Source organism: Pristiophorus japonicus, unplaced genomic scaffold (genome assembly GCF_044704955.1).
Source record: "Pristiophorus japonicus isolate sPriJap1 unplaced genomic scaffold, sPriJap1.hap1 HAP1_SCAFFOLD_170, whole genome shotgun sequence".
In the NCBI taxonomy this organism is placed as follows: Eukaryota; Metazoa; Chordata; class Chondrichthyes; family Pristiophoridae; genus Pristiophorus; species Pristiophorus japonicus.
This window is the reverse complement of record NW_027251383.1, coordinates 288232-308080: the sequence shown is the minus strand read 5'-3', so window position 1 is coordinate 308080 and position 19849 is coordinate 288232. Positions and strand designations below refer to the sequence as shown.

The following is a 19849-nucleotide window of genomic DNA, read 5'->3' as shown; positions in this document are numbered from 1 at the left end:
TGACAACTTTTAGTCAAAAAAACACTTCTCAGCCGGTCGACATGTTTCAAATTAAAACGTTTGATTGCGCGCCGTTGTTCACACAGCGTCCAAAAATCCTGGAGATTCCCAGGAGCAAAGTGAAACTCACCGAACTGAGTAAAGTTCATGCATCTCAGATGTGCTCGGCTCAGTGTCTCATTGGACAACCTAAACCCGTGTTTGATTCTGGCCAATTCTTGATCAGTCCATCTTCCGTTCTGCACTCATGAGCTCACCTCCATTGGGATATGGATACATTCAGCGTCAATCTCAACTTCAACGTGAAACAGACTCTGCCCTTAATATGAGTGCGTCCTGTTTCTCCAGCGCTGAAAAGATGGGAGAAGCTGGCTTTGGATTTAGTCCCTTGGCTGCCGAATTTAAACCGTACAGAAAATCAATCCGGGGTGGGCAAGCTGCCTGGTCTGATTAAAAGGCGTTCAGACCCTACATTCCAGGCATGTTATTGTGTTCTGGCCTCAACATTCGATTCAACGTCTCGGATCATAAGCCGCGCTCATTGTCTGCTAATGGTTCTGCTGTTCCCACTAACACCTGCTCTGGTCCATCCTTTGTTATTTTATTGCCCGCTTACCACCCACTTTGCCTTTTCGCATTGTGCCATTTATTATTCAATCACTCCTACGCTCCACTGTATCACAGACATTCCCTTTTGTCCTTCCTCGCTGCCTATTTTTTTCCAGGCGCTATTTTCGTGGAAGAAATCTGTAAACTTTACATTTTTCTTAAAATATCGGAATGATCATCTGACTGAACGTGAGCCCGGGTTCTTCATCCACAGAATGTTCACGACCAGCTGAGTTTTACAGAATTCTTTGTTTTTGTTCACTGTGTTTCTATATCGCTTTTAAGGTGATGTCCTGTCTGTCCGAGGTCATTCTCTGTCTCTCCAAAATAGTTGCTATCAGTATCAGATCATTATGTATCTGTTTAAAAGGAATGTGCTGTCTGTCCCGGATTTTAAATTACAAATTTCAAAAACTGCCTTTGGAGGTTGCAGGAATTTTAATTTGTTGGTGTGTTTGTGTAGCGAGGGAGTGTGTGCAAACGTGCTGCGCGATCTTACTGTGCATTTCATGTCATGGGAGAAAAAATGCATGACATGCAACTTGAAGCCACACTGATTTGATTGAACACACATTCGAGGACTGCCTGACAGGAGAAGAATCTGCTGTGGGATTTTGCTGTTCCACATCTGAAAGAAGGCAAATTATATAAGTTAGAAACATAGTGATTTTAGCGAGAGCTTGCGGTTGGGCTGTGTGAAATGATGAGCTCCTACCCCCTTATTTTCAAACACAAATCAAATCAAGACAAGACAAGACATGACTGACTGACTGACTTTGTTTATACAGATATATATATAAATATTAATTTATACGTATATTTACAAACAATCCGTACTTTTTAACTTTCACAATAAATGTGCCTTTTCTGTTCTGCCAGCACTGGGCTCTATTACATTTGAGCTCTTTCATAGCACACGCAGCTGCTGTCAGATCCAGCAGAAAGGCACTCGCGACTTTAAAAGATCGCCTTTGTTCCCCATATCTTCCCTCGTGGCTTGTCTTACACCATGGTCTTACTGTGTTTGGGTATTTACTGACTGCACGCTCTGATTTCCAGTGGATTTCATGCAGTCGCACAGCCTTCGTTCAATCAAAAATATATAGATTAAGAAATAATTATTTATTTATTTAAATCAAACCAAATTCAATTTTTTGCAATAAAACTGTAAATTTATTTATTTTCTTATTGTGATAAATATATATATGTTTTAAATTGTCTTTTTGTCTGGGTTGATTTTACTTCCCTCCGTCCTTCCTGCCTGTCAATCACCTGTGGCTTCAAAAACCGTCCCAGCCACTCGTGGTCCTGAGATCCGCGCTCACTCACGCACAGCACAATTGCCTTCAGGAATGATAGAAATCCGACTTTAATCTTTTGAAAGGGAAGTGCTGTCCGTGAAGGCCCATTCTACAGCTGTGTAAGATGGATGTGCTTCCTGTCCTGGATCATTCGGTGTCTGTTCAAACGGGATGGTTGTCAGTTCAGGTTCATCAACTGCCCCTTTAAGACGTATTTTCTCATAATCGCGATCATCCTGTATATTTTAAAAGGAGTGTGATTTCAGTTGCGATAACCGATTGTTAAACCGTTGTGTATCAAGCTACATTGACGTTGCCTGTGTCCGTGCACATCCATATCGCAGCGTAACGGTTCATTACTCAAAATATGCCCATATTTTCATAAATCCACTCCTTGAAAGATCCCTTGTCCCAAATTTGCTCTCAGTATAAAAAAAACAACAAATTTCACGCCAGCAGCAGCAGCCGCGTGGCCTAATGGATAAGTCGTCTGACTTCGATTGTAACTGTGATGTTATCAAAAGATTGCAGGTTCGAGTCCTGCCGCGGTCAGCTAACTTGCCGCGTGAAATTTTACATTCTTTATTTTGATTCTGCCTCAAAACCAACCATCTCGTGCAGTCACTCACCGAAAGTAAAGGAAGGCTGTTTGCTTTAAAAAGCTCATGGCACATTTTCATCACTGTCGATCTGGTTGCACGGGGAAAACAAGCGGTGAAGTAGACTTTCGTGCACATTATTTCTGTTTGAATGGAAAAAGTAGGGGATGGATGTCTGACGTTGCAGGAAATAGGAGATAAGGTGACTGAGAAGTTCAGGCAATGGACTGCTGATCCAGTCTGCCCTCAACTTCGTCGTTATTGTGTTAAACCGTTTCCACTCGGTTTTTTTCCGTAATCACATTTAACCTCATTGACAAATTCACCTTTTACTGACAAGAATGCAGCTCGTTGGTGAAGTAATGTCTCAAAGAATAATCTATTCATCAAAGGGAAAACATGAGCAGGACTATGGAGAGGGGGACGATGGGCCGAATAGCAAACGAAGGTCAGAATCTGAGAGCTAGATCCCTTACTCTCGGCGGCTCGTTGGTCTAGGGGTATGATTCTCTCTTAGGGGTTTTAATAATTGAAATGCGAGAGGTCCCGGGTTCAAATCCCGGACGAGCCCTGACAACTTTTAGTCAAAAAAACACTTCTCAGCCGGTCGACATGTTTCAAATTAAAACGTTTGATTGCGCGCCGTTGTTCACACAGCGTCCAAAAATCCTGGAGATTCCCAGGAGCAAAGTGAAACTCACCGAACTGAGTAAAGTTCATGCATCTCAGATGTGCTCGGCTCAGTGTCTCATTGGACAACCTAAACCCGTGTTTGATTCTGGCCAATTCTTGATCAGTCCATCTTCCGTTCTGCACGCATGAGCTCACCTCCATTGGGATATGGATACATTCAGCGTCAATCTCAACTTCAACGTGAAACAGACTCTGCCCTTAATATGTGTGCGTCCTGTTTCTCCAGCGCTGAAAAGATGGGAGAAGCTGGCTTTGGATTTAGTCCCTTGGCTGCCGAATTTAAACCGTACAGGAAATCAATCCGGGGTGGGCAAGCTGCCTGGTCTGATTAAAAGGCGTTCAGACCCTACATTCCAGGCATGTTATTGTGTTCTGGCCTCAACATTCGATTCAACGTCTCGGATCATAAGCCGCGCTCATTGTCTGCTAATGGTTCTGCTGTTCCCTCTAACACCTGCTCTGGTCCATCCTTTGTTATTTTATTGCCCGCTTACCACCCACTTTGCCTTTTCGCATTGGGCCATTTATTATTCAATCACTCCTACGCTCCACTGTATCACAGACATTCCCTTTTTTCCTTCCTCGCTGCCTATTTTTTTCCAGGCGCTATTTTCGTGGAAGAAATCTGTAAACTTTACATTTTTCTTAAAGTATCGGAATGATCATCTGACTGAACGTGAGCCCGGGTTCTTCATCCACAGAATGTTCACGACCAGCTGAGTTTTACAGAATTCTTTGTTTTTGTTCACTGTGTTTCTGTATCGCTTTTAAGGTGATGTCCTGTCTGTCCGAGGTGATTCTCTGTCTCTCCAAAATGGTTGCTATCAGTATCGGATCATTATGTATCTGTTTAAAAGGAATGTGCTGTCTGTCCCGGATTTTAAATTACAAATTTCAAAAACTGCTTTTGGAGGTTGCAGGAATTTTAGTTTGTTGGTGTGTTTGTGTAGCGAGGGAGTGTGTGCAAACGTGCTGCGCGATCTTACTGTGCATTTCAAGTCATGGGAGAAAAAATGCATGACATGCAACTTGAAGCCACACTGATTTGATTGAACACACATTCGAGGACTGCCTGACAGGAGAAGAATCTGCTGTGGGATTTTGCTGTTCCACATCTGAAAGAAGGCAAATTATATAAGTTAGAAACATAGCGATTTTAGCGAGAGCTTGCGGTTGGGCTGTGTGAAATGATGAGCTCCTACCCCCTTATTTTCAAACACAAATCAAATCAAGACAAGACAAGACATGACTGACTGACTGACTTTGTTTATACTGATATATATATAAATATTAATTTATACGTATATTTACAAACAATCCGTACTTTTTAACTTTCACAATAAATGTGCCTTTTCTGTTCTGCCAGCACTGGGCTCTATTACATTTGAGCTCTTTCACAGCACACGCAGCTGCTGTCAGATCCAGCAGAAAGGCACTCGCGACTTTAAAAGATCGCCTTTGTTCCCCATATCTTCCCTCGTGGCTTGTCTTACACCATGGGCTTACTGTGTTTGGGTATTTACTGACTGCACGCTCTGATTTCCAGTGGATTTCATGCAGTCGCACAGCCTTCGTTCAATCAAAAATATATAGATTAAGAAATAATTATTTATTTATTTAAATCAAACCAAATTCAATTTTTTGCAATAAAACTGTAAATTTATTTATTTTCTTATTGTGATAAATATATATTTGTTTTAAATTGTCTTTTTGTCTGGGTTGGTTTGACTTCCCTCCCTCCTTCCTGCCTGTCAATCACCTGTGGCTTCAACATCCGTCCCAGCCTCGCGTGGTCCTGAGACCCGCGCTCACTCACGCACAGCACAATTGCCTTCAGGAATGATAGAAATCCCACTTTAATCTTTTGAAAGGGAAGTGCTGTCCGTGAAGGCCCATTCTACAGCTGTGTAAGAGGGATGTGCTTCCTGTCCTGGATCATTCGGTGTCTGTTCAAACGGGATGGTTGTCAGTTCCGGTTCATCAACTGCCCCTTTAAGACGTATTTTCTCATAATCGGGATCATCCTGTATATTTTAAAAGGAGTGTGAATTCAGTTGCGATAACCGATTGTTAAACTGATGTGTATCAAGCTACATTGACGTTGCCTGTGTCCGTGCACATCCATATCGCAGCGCATCGATTTATTACTCAAAATATTCCCATATTTTCATAAATCCACTCCTTGAAAGATCCCATGTCCCAAATTTGCTCTCAGTATAAAAAAATAAGAAATTTCATGCCAGCAGCAGCGGCCGCATGGCCTAATGGATAAGTCATCTGACTTCGATTGCAACTGTGATGTTATGAAAAGATTGCAGGTTCGAGTCCTGCCGCGGTCAGCTAAATTGCCGCGTGAAATTTTATATTCTTTATTTTGATTCTGCCTCAAAACCAACCATCTCGTGCAGTCACTCACCGAAAGTAAAGGAAGGCTGTTTGCTTTAAAAAGCTCATGGCACATTTTCATCACTGTCGATCTGGTTGAAGGGCAAAACAAGCGGTGAAGTAGACTTTCGTGCACATTATTTCTGTTTAAATGCAAAAAGTAAGGGATGGATGTCTGACGTTGCAGTAAATAGGAGATAAGGTGACTGAGAAGTTCAGGCAAAGGACAGCTGATCCAGTATGCCCTCAACTTCGTCGTTATTGTGTTAAACCGTTTCCACTCGTTTTTTTTCTGCAATCACATTTAACCTCATTGCCAAATTCACCTTTTACTGACAAGAATGCAGCTCGTTGGTGAAGTAATGTCTCAAAGAATAATCTATTCATCAAAGGGAAAACATGAGCAGGACTATGGAGAGGGGGACGATGGGCCGAATAGCAAACGAAGGTCAGAATCTGAGAGCTAGATCCCTTACTGTCGGCGGCTCGTTGGTCTAGGGGCATGATTCTCGCTTAGGGGTTTTAATAATTGAAATGTGAGAGGTCCCGGGTTCAAATCCCGGACGAGCCCTGACAACTTTTAGTCAAAAAAACACTTCTCAGCCGGTCGACATGTTTCAAATTAAAACGTTTGATTGCGCGCCGTTGTTCACACAGCGTCCAAAAATCCTGGAGATTCCCAGGAGCAAAGTGAAACTCACCGAACTGAGTAAAGTTCATGCATCTCAGATGTGCTCGGCTCAGTGTCTCATTGGACAACCTAAACCCGTGTTTGATTCTGGCCAATTCTTGATCAGTCCATCTTCCGTTCTGCACGCATGAGCTCACCTCCATTGGGATATGGATACATTCAGCGTCAATCTCAACTTCAACGTGAAACAGACTCTGCCCTTAATATGAGTGCGTCCTGTTTCTCCAGCGCTGAAAAGATGGGAGAAGCTGGCTTTGGATTTAGTCCCTTGGCTGCCGAATTTAAACCGTACAGGAAATCAATCCGGGGTGGGCAAGCTGCCTGGTCTGATTAAAAGGCTTTCAGACCCTACATTCCAGGCATGTTATTGTGTTCTGGCCTCAACATTCGATTCAACGTCTCGGATCATAAGCCGCGCTCATTGTCTGCTAATGGTTCTGCTGTTCCCACTAACACCTGCTCTAGTCCATCCTTTGTTATTTTATTGCCCGCTTACCACCCACTTTGCCTTTTCGCATTGTGCCATTTATTATTCAATCACTCCTACGCTCCACTGTATCACAGACATTCCCTTTTGTCCTTCCTCGCTGCCTATTTTTTTCCAGGCGCTATTTTCGTGGAAGAAATCTGTAAACTTTACATTATTCTTAAAATATCGGAATGATCATCTGACTGAACGTGAGCCCGGGTTCTTCATCCACAGAATGTTCACGACCAGCTGAGTTTTACAGAATTCTTTGTTTTTGTTCATTGTGTTTCTATATCGCTTTTAAGGTGATGTCCTGTCTGTCCGAGGTCATTCTCTGTCTCTCCAAAATGGTTGCTATCAGTATCGGATCATTATGTATCTGTTTAAAAGGAATGTGCTGTCTGTCCCGGATTTTAAATTACAAATTTCAAAAACTGCCTTTGGAAATTGCAGAAATTTTAGTTTGTTGGTGTGTTTCTGTAGCGAGGGAGTGTGTGCAAACGTGCTGCGCGATCTTACTGTGCATTTCATGTCATGGGAGAAAAAATGCATTACATGCAACTTGAAGCCACACTGATTTGATTGAACACACATTCGAGGACTGCCTGACAGGAGAAGAATCTGCTGTGGTATTTTGCTGTTCCGCATCTGAAAGAAGGCAAATTATATAAGTTAGAAACATAGCGATTTGAGCGAGAGCTTGCGGATGGGCTTTGTGACATGATGAGCTCTTTCCTCCTTATTTTCAAATACAAATCAAATCAAGACAAGACAAGACATGACTGACTGACTGACTTTGTTTATATAAATATATGTATTAATATTTATATATGCGTATATTAACATACATTCCATACTTTTTAACTTTCAAAATAAATGTGCCTTTTCTGTTCTACCGGCACTGGGCTCTATTGCATTTGAGCTCTTTCACAGCACACGCAGCTGCTGTCAGATCCAGCAGAAAGGCACTCGCGACTTTAAAAGATCGCCTTTGTTCCCCACATCTTCGCTCGTGGCTTGTCTTACACCATGGGTTTACTTGTTTGAGTATTTACTGACTGCACGCCCTGATTTCCAGTGGATTTCAAGCAGTCGCACAGCCTTCGTTCAATCAAAAACATATAGATTAAGAAATAATTATTTCTTTATTGAAATCAAACTAAATTCAATTTTTTGCAATAAAACTGTAAATTTATTGATTTTCTTATTGTGATAAATATATATATGTTTTAAATTGTCTTTTTGTCTGGGTTGATTTTACTTCCCTCCGTCCTTCCTGCCTGTCAATCACCTGTGGCTTCAAAAACCGTCCCAGCCACTCGTGGTCCTGAGATCCGCGCTCACTCACGCACAGCACAATTGCCTTCAGGAATGATAGAAATCCGACTTTAATCTTTTGAAAGGGAAGTGCTGTCCGTGAAGGCCCATTCTACAGCTGTGTAAGATGGATGTGCTTCCTGTCCTGGATCATTCGGTGTCTGTTCAAACGGGATGGTTGTCAGTTCCGGTTCATCAACTGCCCCTTTAAGACGTATTTTCTCATAATCGCGATCATCCTGTATATTTTAAAAGGAGTGTGATTTCAGTTGCGATAACCGATTGTTAAACTGTTGTGTATCAAGCTACATTGACGTTGCCTGTGTCCGTGCACATCCATATCGCAGCGTAACGGTTCATTACTCAAAATATGCCCATATTTTCATAAATCCACTCCTTGAAAGATCCCTTGTCCCAAATTTGCTCTCAGTATAAAAAAAACAACAAATTTCATGCCAGCAGCAGCAGCCGCGTGGCCTAATGGATACGTCGTCTGACTTCGATTGTAACTGTGATGTTATCAAAAGATTGCAGGTTCGAGTCCTGCCGCGGTCAGCTAACTTGCCGCGTGAAATTTTACATTCTTTATTTTGATTCTGCCTCAAAACCAACCATCTCGTGCAGTCACTCACCGAAAGTAAAGGAAGGCTGTATGCTTTAAAAAGCTCATGGCACATTTTCATCACTGTCGATCTGGTTGCACGGGCAAAACAAGCGGTGAAGTAGACTTTCGTGCACATTATTTCTGTTTGAATGGAAAAAGTAGGGGATGGATGTCTGACGTTGCAGTAAATAGGAGATAAGGTGACTGAGAAGTTCAGGCAATGGACTGCTGATCCAGTCTGCCCTCAACTTCGTCGTTATTGTGTTAAACCGTTTCCACTCGGTTTTTTTCCGTAATCACATTTAACCACATTGCCAAATTCACCTTTTACTGACAAGAATGCAGCTCGTTGGTGAAGTAATGTCTCAAAGAATAATCTATTCATCAAAGGGAAAACATGAGCAGGACTATGGAGAGGGGGACGATGGGCCGAATAGCAAACGAAGGTCAGAATCTGAGAGCTAGATCCCTTACTGTCGGCGGCTCGTAGGTCTAGGGGTATGATTCTCGCTTAGGGGTTTTAATAATTGAAATGCGAGAGGTCCCGGGTTCAAATCCCGGACGAGCCCTGACAACTTTTAGTCAAAAAAACACTTCTCAGCCGGTCGACATGTTTCAAATTAAAACGTTTGATTGCGCGCCGTTGTTCACACAGCGTCCAAAAATCCTGGAGATTCCCAGGAGCAAAGTGAAACTCACCGAACTGAGTAAAGTTCATGCATCTCAGATGTGCTCGGCTCAGTGTCTCATTGGACAACCTAAACCCGTGTTTGATTCTGGCCAATTCTTGATCAGTCCATCTTCCGTTCTGCACGCATGAGCTCACCTCCATTGGGATATGGATACATTCAGCGTCAATCTCAACTTCAACGTGAAACAGACTCTGCCCTTAATATGAGTGCGTCCTGTTTCTCCAGCGCTGAAAAGATGGGAGAAGCTGGCTTTGGATTTAGTCCCTTGGCTGCCGAATTTAAACCGTACAGGAAATCAATCCGGGGTGGGCAAGCTGCCTGGTCTGATTAAAAGGCTTTCAGACCCTACATTCCAGGCATGTTATTGTGTTCTGGCCTCAACATTCGATTCAACGTCTCGGATCATAAGCCGCGCTCATTGTCTGCTAATGGTTCTGCTGTTCCCACTAACACCTGCTCTAGTCCATCCTTTGTTATTTTATTGCCCGCTTACCACCCACTTTGCCTTTTCGCATTGTGCCATTTATTATTCAATCACTCCTACGCTCCACTGTATCACAGACATTCCCTTTTGTCCTTCCTCGCTGCCTATTTTTTTCCAGGCGCTATTTTCGTGGAAGAAATCTGTAAACTTTACATTATTCTTAAAATATCGGAATGATCATCTGACTGAACGTGAGCCCGGGTTCTTCATCCACAGAATGTTCACGACCAGCTGAGTTTTACAGAATTCTTTGTTTTTGTTCATTGTGTTTCTATATCGCTTTTAAGGTGATGTCCTGTCTGTCCGAGGTCATTCTCTGTCTCTCCAAAATGGTTGCTATCAGTATCGGATCATTATGTATCTGTTTAAAAGGAATGTGCTGTCTGTCCCGGATTTTAAATTACAAATTTCAAAAACTGCCTTTGGAGGTTGCAGGAATTTTAGTTTGTTGGTGTGTTTCTGTAGCGAGGGAGTGTGTGCAAACGTGCTGCGCGATCTTACTGTGCATTTCATGTCATGGGAGAAAAAATGCATTACATGCAACTTGAAGCCACACTGATTTGATTGAACACACATTCGAGGACTGCCTGACAGGAGAAGAATCTGCTGTGGTATTTTGCTGTTCCGCATCTGAAAGAAGGCAAATTATATAAGTTAGAAACATAGCGATTTGAGCGAGAGCTTGCGGATGGGCTTTGTGACATGATGAGCTCTTTCCTCCTTATTTTCAAATACAAATCAAATCAAGACAAGACAAGACATGACTGACTGACTGACTTTGTTTATATAAATATATGTATTAATATTTATATATGCGTATATTAACATACATTCCATACTTTTTAACTTTGAAAATAAATGTGCCTTTTCTGTTCTACCGGCACTGGGCTCTATTGCATTTGAGCTCTTTCACAGCACACGCAGCTGCTGTCAGATCCAGCAGAAAGGCACTCGCGACTTTAAAAGATCGCCTTTGTTCCCCACATCTTCGCTCGTGGCTTGTCTTACACCATGGGTTTACTTGTTTGAGTATTTACTGACTGCACGCCCTGATTTCCAGTGGATTTCAAGCAGTCGCACAGCCTTCGTTCAATCAAAAACATATAGATTAAGAAATAATTATTTCTTTATTGAAATCAAACTAAATTCAATTTTTTGCAATAAAACTGTAAATTTATTGATTTTCTTATTGTGATAAATATATATATGTTTTAAATTGTCTTTTTGTCTGGGTTGATTTTACTTCCCTCCGTCCTTCCTGCCTGTCAATCACCTGTGGCTTCAAAAACCGTCCCAGCCACTCGTGGTCCTGAGATCCGCGCTCACTCACGCACAGCACAATTGCCTTCAGGAATGATAGAAATCCGACTTTAATCTTTTGAAAGGGAAGTGCTGTCCGTGAAGGCCCATTCTACAGCTGTGTAAGATGGATGTGCTTCCTGTCCTGGATCATTCGGTGTCTGTTCAAACGGGATGGTTGTCAGTTCCGGTTCATCAACTGCCCCTTTAAGACGTATTTTCTCATAATCGCGATCATCCTGTATATTTTAAAAGGAGTGTGATTTCAGTTGCGATAACCGATTGTTAAACTGTTGTGTATCAAGCTACATTGACGTTGCCTGTGTCCGTGCACATCCATATCGCAGCGTAACGGTTCATTACTCAAAATATGCCCATATTTTCATAAATCCACTCCTTGAAAGATCCCTTGTCCCAAATTTGCTCTCAGTATAAAAAAAACAACAAATTTCATGCCAGCAGCAGCAGCCGCGTGGCCTAATGGATAAGTCGTCTGACTTCGATTGTAACTGTGATGTTATCAAAAGATTGCAGGTTCGAGTCCTGCCGCGGTCAGCTAACTTGCCGCGTGAAATTTTACATTCTTTATTTTGATTCTGCCTCAAAACCAACCATCTCGTGCAGTCACTCACCGAAAGTAAATGAAGGCTGTTTGCTTTAAAAAGCTCATGGCACATTTTCATCACTGTCGATCTGGTTGCACGGGCAAAACAAGCGGTGAAGTAGACTTTCGTGCACATTATTTCTGTTTGAATGGAAAAAGTAGGGGATGGATGTCTGACGTTGCAGTAAAAAGGAGATAAGGTGACTGAGAAGTTCAGGCAATGGACTGCTGATCCAGTCTGCCCTCAACTTCGTCGTTATTGTGTTAAACCGTTTCCACTCGGTTTTTTTCCGTAATCACATTTAACCACATTGCCAAATTCACCTTTTACTGACAAGAATGCAGCTCGTTGGTGAAGTAATGTCTCAAAGAATAATCTATTCATCAAAGGGAAAACATGAGCAGGACTATGGAGAGGGGGACGATGGGCCGAATAGCAAACGAAGGTCAGAATCTGAGAGCTAGATCCCTTACTGTCGGCGGCTCGTTGGTCTAGGGGTATGATTCTCGCTTAGGGGTTTTAATAATTGAAATGCGAGAGGTCCCGGGTTCAAATCCCGGACGAGCCCTGACAACTTTTAGTCAAAAAAACACTTCTCAGCCGGTCGACATGTTTCAAATTAAAACGTTTGATTGCGCGCCGTTGTTCACACAGCGTCCAAACATCCTGGAGATTCCCAGGAGCAAAGTGAAACTCACCGAACTGAGTAAAGTTCATGCATCTCAGATGTGCTCGGCTCAGTGTCTCATTGGACAACCTAAACCCGTGTTTGATTCTGGCCAATTCTTGATCAGTCCATCTTCCGTTCTGCACGCATGAGCTCACCTCCATTGGGATATGGATACATTCAGCGTCAATCTCAACTTCAACGTGAAACAGACTCTGCCCTTAATATGAGTGCGTCCTGTTTCTCCAGCGCTGAAAAGATGGGAGAAGCTGGCTTTGGATTTAGTCCCTTGGCTGCCGAATTTAAACCGTACAGGAAATCAATCCGGGGTGGGCAAGCTGCCTGGTCTGATTAAAAGGCGTTCAGACCCTACATTCCAGGCATGTTATTGTGTTCTGGCCTCAACATTCGATTCAACGTCTCGGATCATAAGCTGCGCTCATTGTCTGCTAATGTTTCTGCTGTTCCCACTAACACCTGCTCTAGTCCATCCTTTGTTATTTTATTGCCCGCTTACCACCCACTTTGCCTTTTCGCATTGTGCCATTTATTATTCAATCACTCCTACGCTCCACTGTATCACAGACATTCCCTTTTGTCCTTCCTCGCTGCCTATTTTTTTCCAGGCGCTATTTTCGTGGAAGAAATCTGTAAACTTTACATTTTTCTTAAAATATCGGAATGATCATCTGACTGAACGTGAGCCCGGGTTCTTCATCCACAGAATGTTCACGCCCAGCTGAGTTTTACAGAATTCTTTGTTTTTGTTCACTGTGTTTCTGTATCGCTTTTAAGGTGATGTCCTGTCTGTCCGAGGTCATTCTCTGTCTCTCCAAAATGGTTGCTATCAGTATCGGATCATTATGTATCTGTTTAAAAGGAATGTGCTGTCTGTCCCGGATTTTAAATTACAAATTTCAAAAACTGCCTTTGGAGGTTGCAGGAATTTTAGTTTGTTGGTGTGTTTCTGTAGCGAGGGAGTGTGTGCAAACGTGCTGCGCGATCTTACTGTGCATTTCATGTCATGGGAGAAAAAATGCATTACATGCAACTTGAAGCCACACTGATTTGATTGAACACACATTCGAGGACTGCCTGACAGGAGAAGAATCTGCTGTGGGATTTTGCTGTTCCACATCTGAAAGAAGGCAAATTATATAAGTTAGAAACATAGCGATTTGAGCGAGAGCTTGCGGATGGGCTTTGTGACATGATGAGCTCTTTCCTCCTTATTTTCAAATACAAATCAAATCAAGACAAGACAAGACATGACTGACTGACTGACTTTGTTTATAAAATATATGTATTAATATTTATATATGCGTATATTAACATACATTCCATACTTTTTAACTTTCAAAATAAATGTGCCTTTTCTGTTCTACCGGCACTGGGCTCTATTGCATTTGAGCTCTTTCACAGCACACGCAGCTGCTGTCAGATCCAGCAGAAAGGCACTCGCGACTTTAAAAGATCGCCTTTGTTCCCCACATCTTCGCTCGTGGCTTGTCTTACACCATGGGCTTTCTTGTTTGTGTATTTACTGACTGCACGCCCTGATTTCCAGTGGATTTCAAGCAGTCGCACAGCCTTCGTTCAATCAAAAACATATAGATTAAGAAATAATTATTTCTTTATTGAAATCAAACTAAATTCAATTTTTTGCAATAAAACTGTAAATTTATTGATTTTCTTATTGTGATAAATATATATATGTTTTAAATTGTCTTTTTGTCTGGGTTGATTTTACTTCCCTCCGTCCTTCCTGCCTGTCAAGCACCTGTGGCTTCAAAAACCGTCCCAGCCACTCGTGGTCCTGAGATCCGCGCTCACTCACGCACAGCACAATTGCCTTCAGGAATGATAGAAATCCGACTTTAATCTTTTGAAAGGGAAGTGCTGTCCGTGAAGGCCCATTCTACAGCTGTGTAAGATGGATGTGCTTCCTGTCCTGGATCATTCGGTGTCTGTTCAAACGGGATGGTTGTCAGTTCCGGTTCATCAACTGCCCCTTTAAGACGTATTTTCTCATAATCGCGATCATCCTGTATATTTTAAAAGGAGTGTGATTTCAGTTGCGATAACCGATTGTTAAACTGTTGTGTATCAAGCTACATTGACGTTGCCTGTGTCCGTGCACATCCATATCGCAGCGTAACGGTTCATTACTCAAAATATGCCCATATTTTCATAAATCCACTCCTTGAAAGATCCCTTGTCCCAAATTTGCTCTCAGTATAAAAAAAACAACAAATTTCATGCCAGCAGCAGCAGCCGCGTGGCCTAATGGATAAGTCGTCTGACTTCGATTGTAACTGTGATGTTATCAAAAGATTGCAGGTTCGAGTCCTGCCGCGGTCAGCTAACTTGCCGCGTGAAATTTTACATTCTTTATTTTGATTCTGCCTCAAAACCAACCATCTCGTGCAGTCACTCACCGAAAGTAAAGGAAGGCTGTTTGCTTTAAAAAGCTCATGGCACATTTTCATCACTGTCGATCTGGTTGCACGGGCAAAACAAGCGGTGAAGTAGACTTTCGTGCACATTATTTCTGTTTGAATGGAAAAAGTAGGGGATGGATGTCTGACGTTGCAGTAAATAGGAGATAAGGTGACTGAGAAGTTCAGGCAATGGACTGCTGATCCAGTCTGCCCTCAACTTCGTCGTTATTGTGTTAAACCGTTTCCACTCGGTTTTTTTCCGTAATCACATTTAACCACATTGCCAAATTCACCTTTTACTGACAAGAATGCAGCTCGTTGGTGAAGTAATGTCTCAAAGAATAATCTATTCATCAAAGGGAAAACATGAGCAGGACTATGGAGAGGGGGACGATGGGCCGAATAGCAAACGAAGGTCAGAATCTGAGAGCTAGATCCCTTACTGTCGGCGGCTCGTTGGTCTAGGGGTATGATTCTCGCTTAGGGGTTTTAATAATTGAAATGCGAGAGGTCCCGGGTTCAAATCCCGGACGAGCCCTGACAACTTTTAGTCAAAAAAACACTTCTCAGCCGGTCGACATGTTTCAAATTAAAACGTTTGATTGCGCGCCGTTGTTCACACAGCGTCCAAACATCCTGGAGATTCCCAGGAGCAAAGTGAAACTCACCGAACTGAGTAAAGTTCATGCATCTCAGATGTGCTCGGCTCAGTGTCTCATTGGACAACCTAAACCCGTGTTTGATTCTGGCCAATTCTTGATCAGTCCATCTTCCGTTCTGCACGCATGAGCTCACCTCCATTGGGATATGGATACATTCAGCGTCAATCTCAACTTCAACGTGAAACAGACTCTGCCCTTAATATGAGTGCGTCCTGTTTCTCCAGCGCTGAAAAGATGGGAGAAGCTGGCTTTGGATTTAGTCCCTTGGCTGCCGAATTTAAACCGTACAGGAAATCAATCCGGGGTGGGCAAGCTGCCTGGTCTGATTAAAAGGCGTTCAGACCCTACATTCCAGGCATGTTATTGTGTTCTGGCCTCAACATTCGATTCAACGTCTCGGATCATAAGCTGCGCTCATTGTCTGCTAATGTTTCTGCTGTTCCCACTAACACCTGCTCTAGTCCATCCTTTGTTATTTTATTGCCCGCTTACCACCCACTTTGCCTTTTCGCATTGTGCCATTTATTATTCAATCACTCCTACGCTCCACTGTATCACAGACATTCCCTTTTGTCCTTCCTCGCTGCCTATTTTTTTCCAGGCGCTATTTTCGTGGAAGAAATCTGTAAACTTTACATTTTTCTTAAAATATCGGAATGATCATCTGACTGAACGTGAGCCCGGGTTCTTCATCCACAGAATGTTCACGCCCAGCTGAGTTTTACAGAATTCTTTGTTTTTGTTCACTGTGTTTCTGTATCGCTTTTAAGGTGATGTCCTGTCTGTCCGAGGTCATTCTCTGTCTCTCCAAAATGGTTGCTATCAGTATCGGATCATTATGTATCTGTTTAAAAGGAATGTGCTGTCTGTCCCGGATTTTAAATTACAAATTTCAAAAACTGCCTTTGGAGGTTGCAGGAATTTTAATTTGTTGGTGTGTTTGTGTAGCGAGGGAGTGTGTGCAAACGTGCTGCGCGATCTTACTGTGCATTTCATGTCATGGGAGAAAAAATGCATGACATGCAACTTGAAGCCACACTGATTTGATTGAACACACATTCGAGGACTGCCTGACAGGAGAAGAATCTGCTGTGGGATTTTGCTGTTCCACATCTGAAAGAAGGCAAATTATATAAGTTAGAAACATAGCGATTTTAGCGAGAGCTTGCGGTTGGGCTGTGTGAAATGATGAGCTCCTACCCCCTTATTTTCAAACACAAATCAAATCAAGACAAGACAAGACATGACTGACTGACTGACTTTGTTTATACAGATATATATATAAATATTAATTTATACGTATATTTACAAACAATCCGTACTTTTTAACTTTCACAATAAATGTGCCTTTTCTGTTCTGCCAGCACTGGGCTCTATTACATTTGAGCTCTTTCATAGCACACGCAGCTGCTGTCAGATCCAGCAGAAAGGCACTCGCGACTTTAAAAGATCGCCTTTGTTCCCCATATCTTCCCTCGTGGCTTGTCTTACACCATGGTCTTACTGTGTTTGGGTATTTACTGACTGCACGCTCTGATTTCCAGTGGATTTCATGCAGTCGCACAGCCTTCGTTCAATCAAAAATATATAGATTAAGAAATAATTATTTATTTATTTAAATCAAACCAAATTCAATTTTTTGCAATAAAACTGTAAATTTATTTATTTTCTTATTGTGATAAATATATATATGTTTTAAATTGTCTTTTTGTCTGGGTTGATTTTACTTCCCTCCGTCCTTCCTGCCTGTCAATCACCTGTGGCTTCAAAAACCGTCCCAGCCACTCGTGGCCCTGAGATCCGCGCTCACTCACGCACAGCACAATTGCCTTCAGGAATGATAGAAATCCGACTTTAATCTTTTGAAAGGGAAGTGCTGTCCGTGAAGGCCCATTCTACAGCTGTGTAAGATGGATGTGCTTCCTGTCCTGGATCATTCGGTGTCTGTTCAAACGGGATGGTTGTCAGTTCCGGTTCATCAACTGCCCCTTTAAGACGTATTTTCTCATAATCGCGATCATCCTGTATATTTTAAAAGGAGTGTGATTTCAGTTGCGATAACCGATTGTTAAACTGTTGTGAATCAAGCTACATTGACGTTGCCTGTGTCCGTGCACATCCATATCGCAGCGTAACGGTTCATTACTCAAAATATGCCCATATTTTCATAAATCCACTCCTTGAAAGATCCCTTGTCCCAAATTTGCTCTCAGTATAAAAAAAACAACAAATTTCATGCCAGCAGCAGCAGCCGCGTGGCCTAATGGATAAGTCGTCTGACTTCGATTGTAACTGTGATGTTATCAAAAGATTGCAGGTTCGAGTCCTGCCGCGGTCAGCTAACTTGCCGCGTGAAATTTTACATTCATTATTTTGATTCTGCCTCAAAACCAACCATCTCGTGCAGTCACTCACCGAAAGTAAAGGAAGGCTGTTTGCTTTAAAAAGCTCATGGCACATTTTCATCACTGTCGATCTGGTTGCACGGGCAAAACAAGCGGTGAAGTAGACTTTCGTGCACATTATTTCTGTTTGAATGGAAAAAGTAGGGGATGGATGTCTGACGTTGCAGTAAATAGGAGATAAGGTGACTGAGAAGTTCAGGCAATGGACTGCTGATCCAGTCTGCCCTCAACTTCGTCGTTATTGTGTTAAACCGTTTCCACTCGGTTTTTTTCCGTAATCACATTTAACCTCATTGCCAAATTCACCTTTTACTGACAAGAATGCAGCTCGTTGGTGAAGTAATGTCTCAAAGAATAATCTATTCATCAAAGGGAAAACATGAGCAGGACGATGGAGAGGGGGACGATGGGCCGAATAGCAAACGAAGGTCAGAATCTGAGAGCTAGATCCCTTACTGTCGGCGGCTCGTTGGTCTAGGGGTATGATTCTCGCTTAGGGGTTTTAATAATTGAAATGCGAGAGGTCCCGCGTTCAAATCCCGGACGAGCCCTGACAACTTTTAGTCAAAAAAACACTTCTCAGCCGGTCGACATGTTTCAAATTAAAACGTTTGATTGCGCGCCGTTGTTCACACAGCGTCCAAAAATCCTGGAGATTCCCAGGAGCAAAGTGAAACTCACCGAACTGAGTAAAGTTCATGCATCTCAGATGTGCTCGGCTCAGTGTCTCATTGGACAACCTAAACCCGTGTTTGATTCTGGCCAATTCTTGATCAGTCCATCTTCCGTTCTGCACGCATGAGCTCACCTCCATTGGGATATGGATACATTCAGCGTCAATCTCAACTTCAACGTGAAACAGACTCTGCCCTTAATATGAGTGCGTCCTGTTTCTCCAGCGCTGAAAAGATGGGAGAAGCTGGCTTTGGATTTAGTCCCTTGGCTGCCGAATTTAAACCGTACAGGAAATCAATCCGGGGTGGGCAAGCTGCCTGGTCTGATTAAAAGGCTTTCAGACCCTACATTCCAGGCATGTTATTGTGTTCTGGCCTCAACATTCGATTCAACGTCTCGGATCATAAGCCGCGCTCATTGTCTGCTAATGGTTCTGCTGTTCCCACTAACACCTGCTCTAGTCCATCCTTTGTTATTTTATTGCCCGCTTACCACCCACTTTGCCTTTTCGCATTGTGCCATTTATTATTCAATCACTCCTACGCTCCACTGTATCACAGACATTCCCTTTTGTCCTTCCTCGCTGCCTATTTTTTTCCAGGCGCTATTTTCGTGGAAGAAATCTGTAAACTTTACATTTTTCTTAAAATATCGGAATGATCATCTGACTGAACGTGAGCCCGGGTTCTTCATCCACAGAATGTTCACGCCCAGCTGAGTTTTACAGAATTCTTTGTTTTTGTTCACTGTGTTTCTGTATCGCTTTTAAGGTGATGTCCTGTCTGTCCGAGGTCATTCTCTGTCTCTCCAAAATGGTTGCTATCAGTATCGGATCATTATGTATCTGTTTAAAAGGAATGTGCTGTCTGTCCCGGATTTTAAATTACAAATTTCAAAAACTGCCTTTGGAGGTTGCAGGAATTTTAGTTTGTTGGTGTGTTTCTGTAGCGAGGGAGTGTGTGCAAACGTGCTGCGCGATCTTACTGTGCATTTCATGTCATGGGAGAAAAAATGCATTACATGCAACTTGAAGCCACACTGATTTGATTGAACACACATTCGAGGACTGCCTGACAGGAGAAGAATCTGCTGTGGGATTTTGCTGTTCCACATCTGAAAGAAGGCAAATTATATAAGTTAGAAACATAGCGATTTGAGCGAGAGCTTGCGGATGGGCTTTGTGACATGATGAGCTCTTTCCTCCTTATTTTCAAATACAAATCAAATCAAGACAAGACAAGACATGACTGA

At 42.5% G+C, this 19849-nt stretch overlaps 2 non-coding genes across 2 annotated transcripts; both read left to right on the top strand.

Moving 5' to 3' along the window:
* The first annotated feature begins 12228 nt into the window (after positions 1–12228).
* On the top strand, positions 12229–12316 carry trnap-agg (transfer RNA proline (anticodon AGG)). Its single transcript is given in 2 exon segments — positions 12229–12264; positions 12281–12316. It is a non-coding gene; the product is annotated as a tRNA-Pro (tRNA).
* Positions 12317–15306: 2990 nt separating this feature from the next.
* Positions 15307–15394, top strand: trnap-agg (transfer RNA proline (anticodon AGG)). Its single transcript is given in 2 exon segments — positions 15307–15342; positions 15359–15394. It is a non-coding gene; the product is annotated as a tRNA-Pro (tRNA).
* The last annotated feature ends 4455 nt before the right edge of the window (positions 15395–19849 follow it).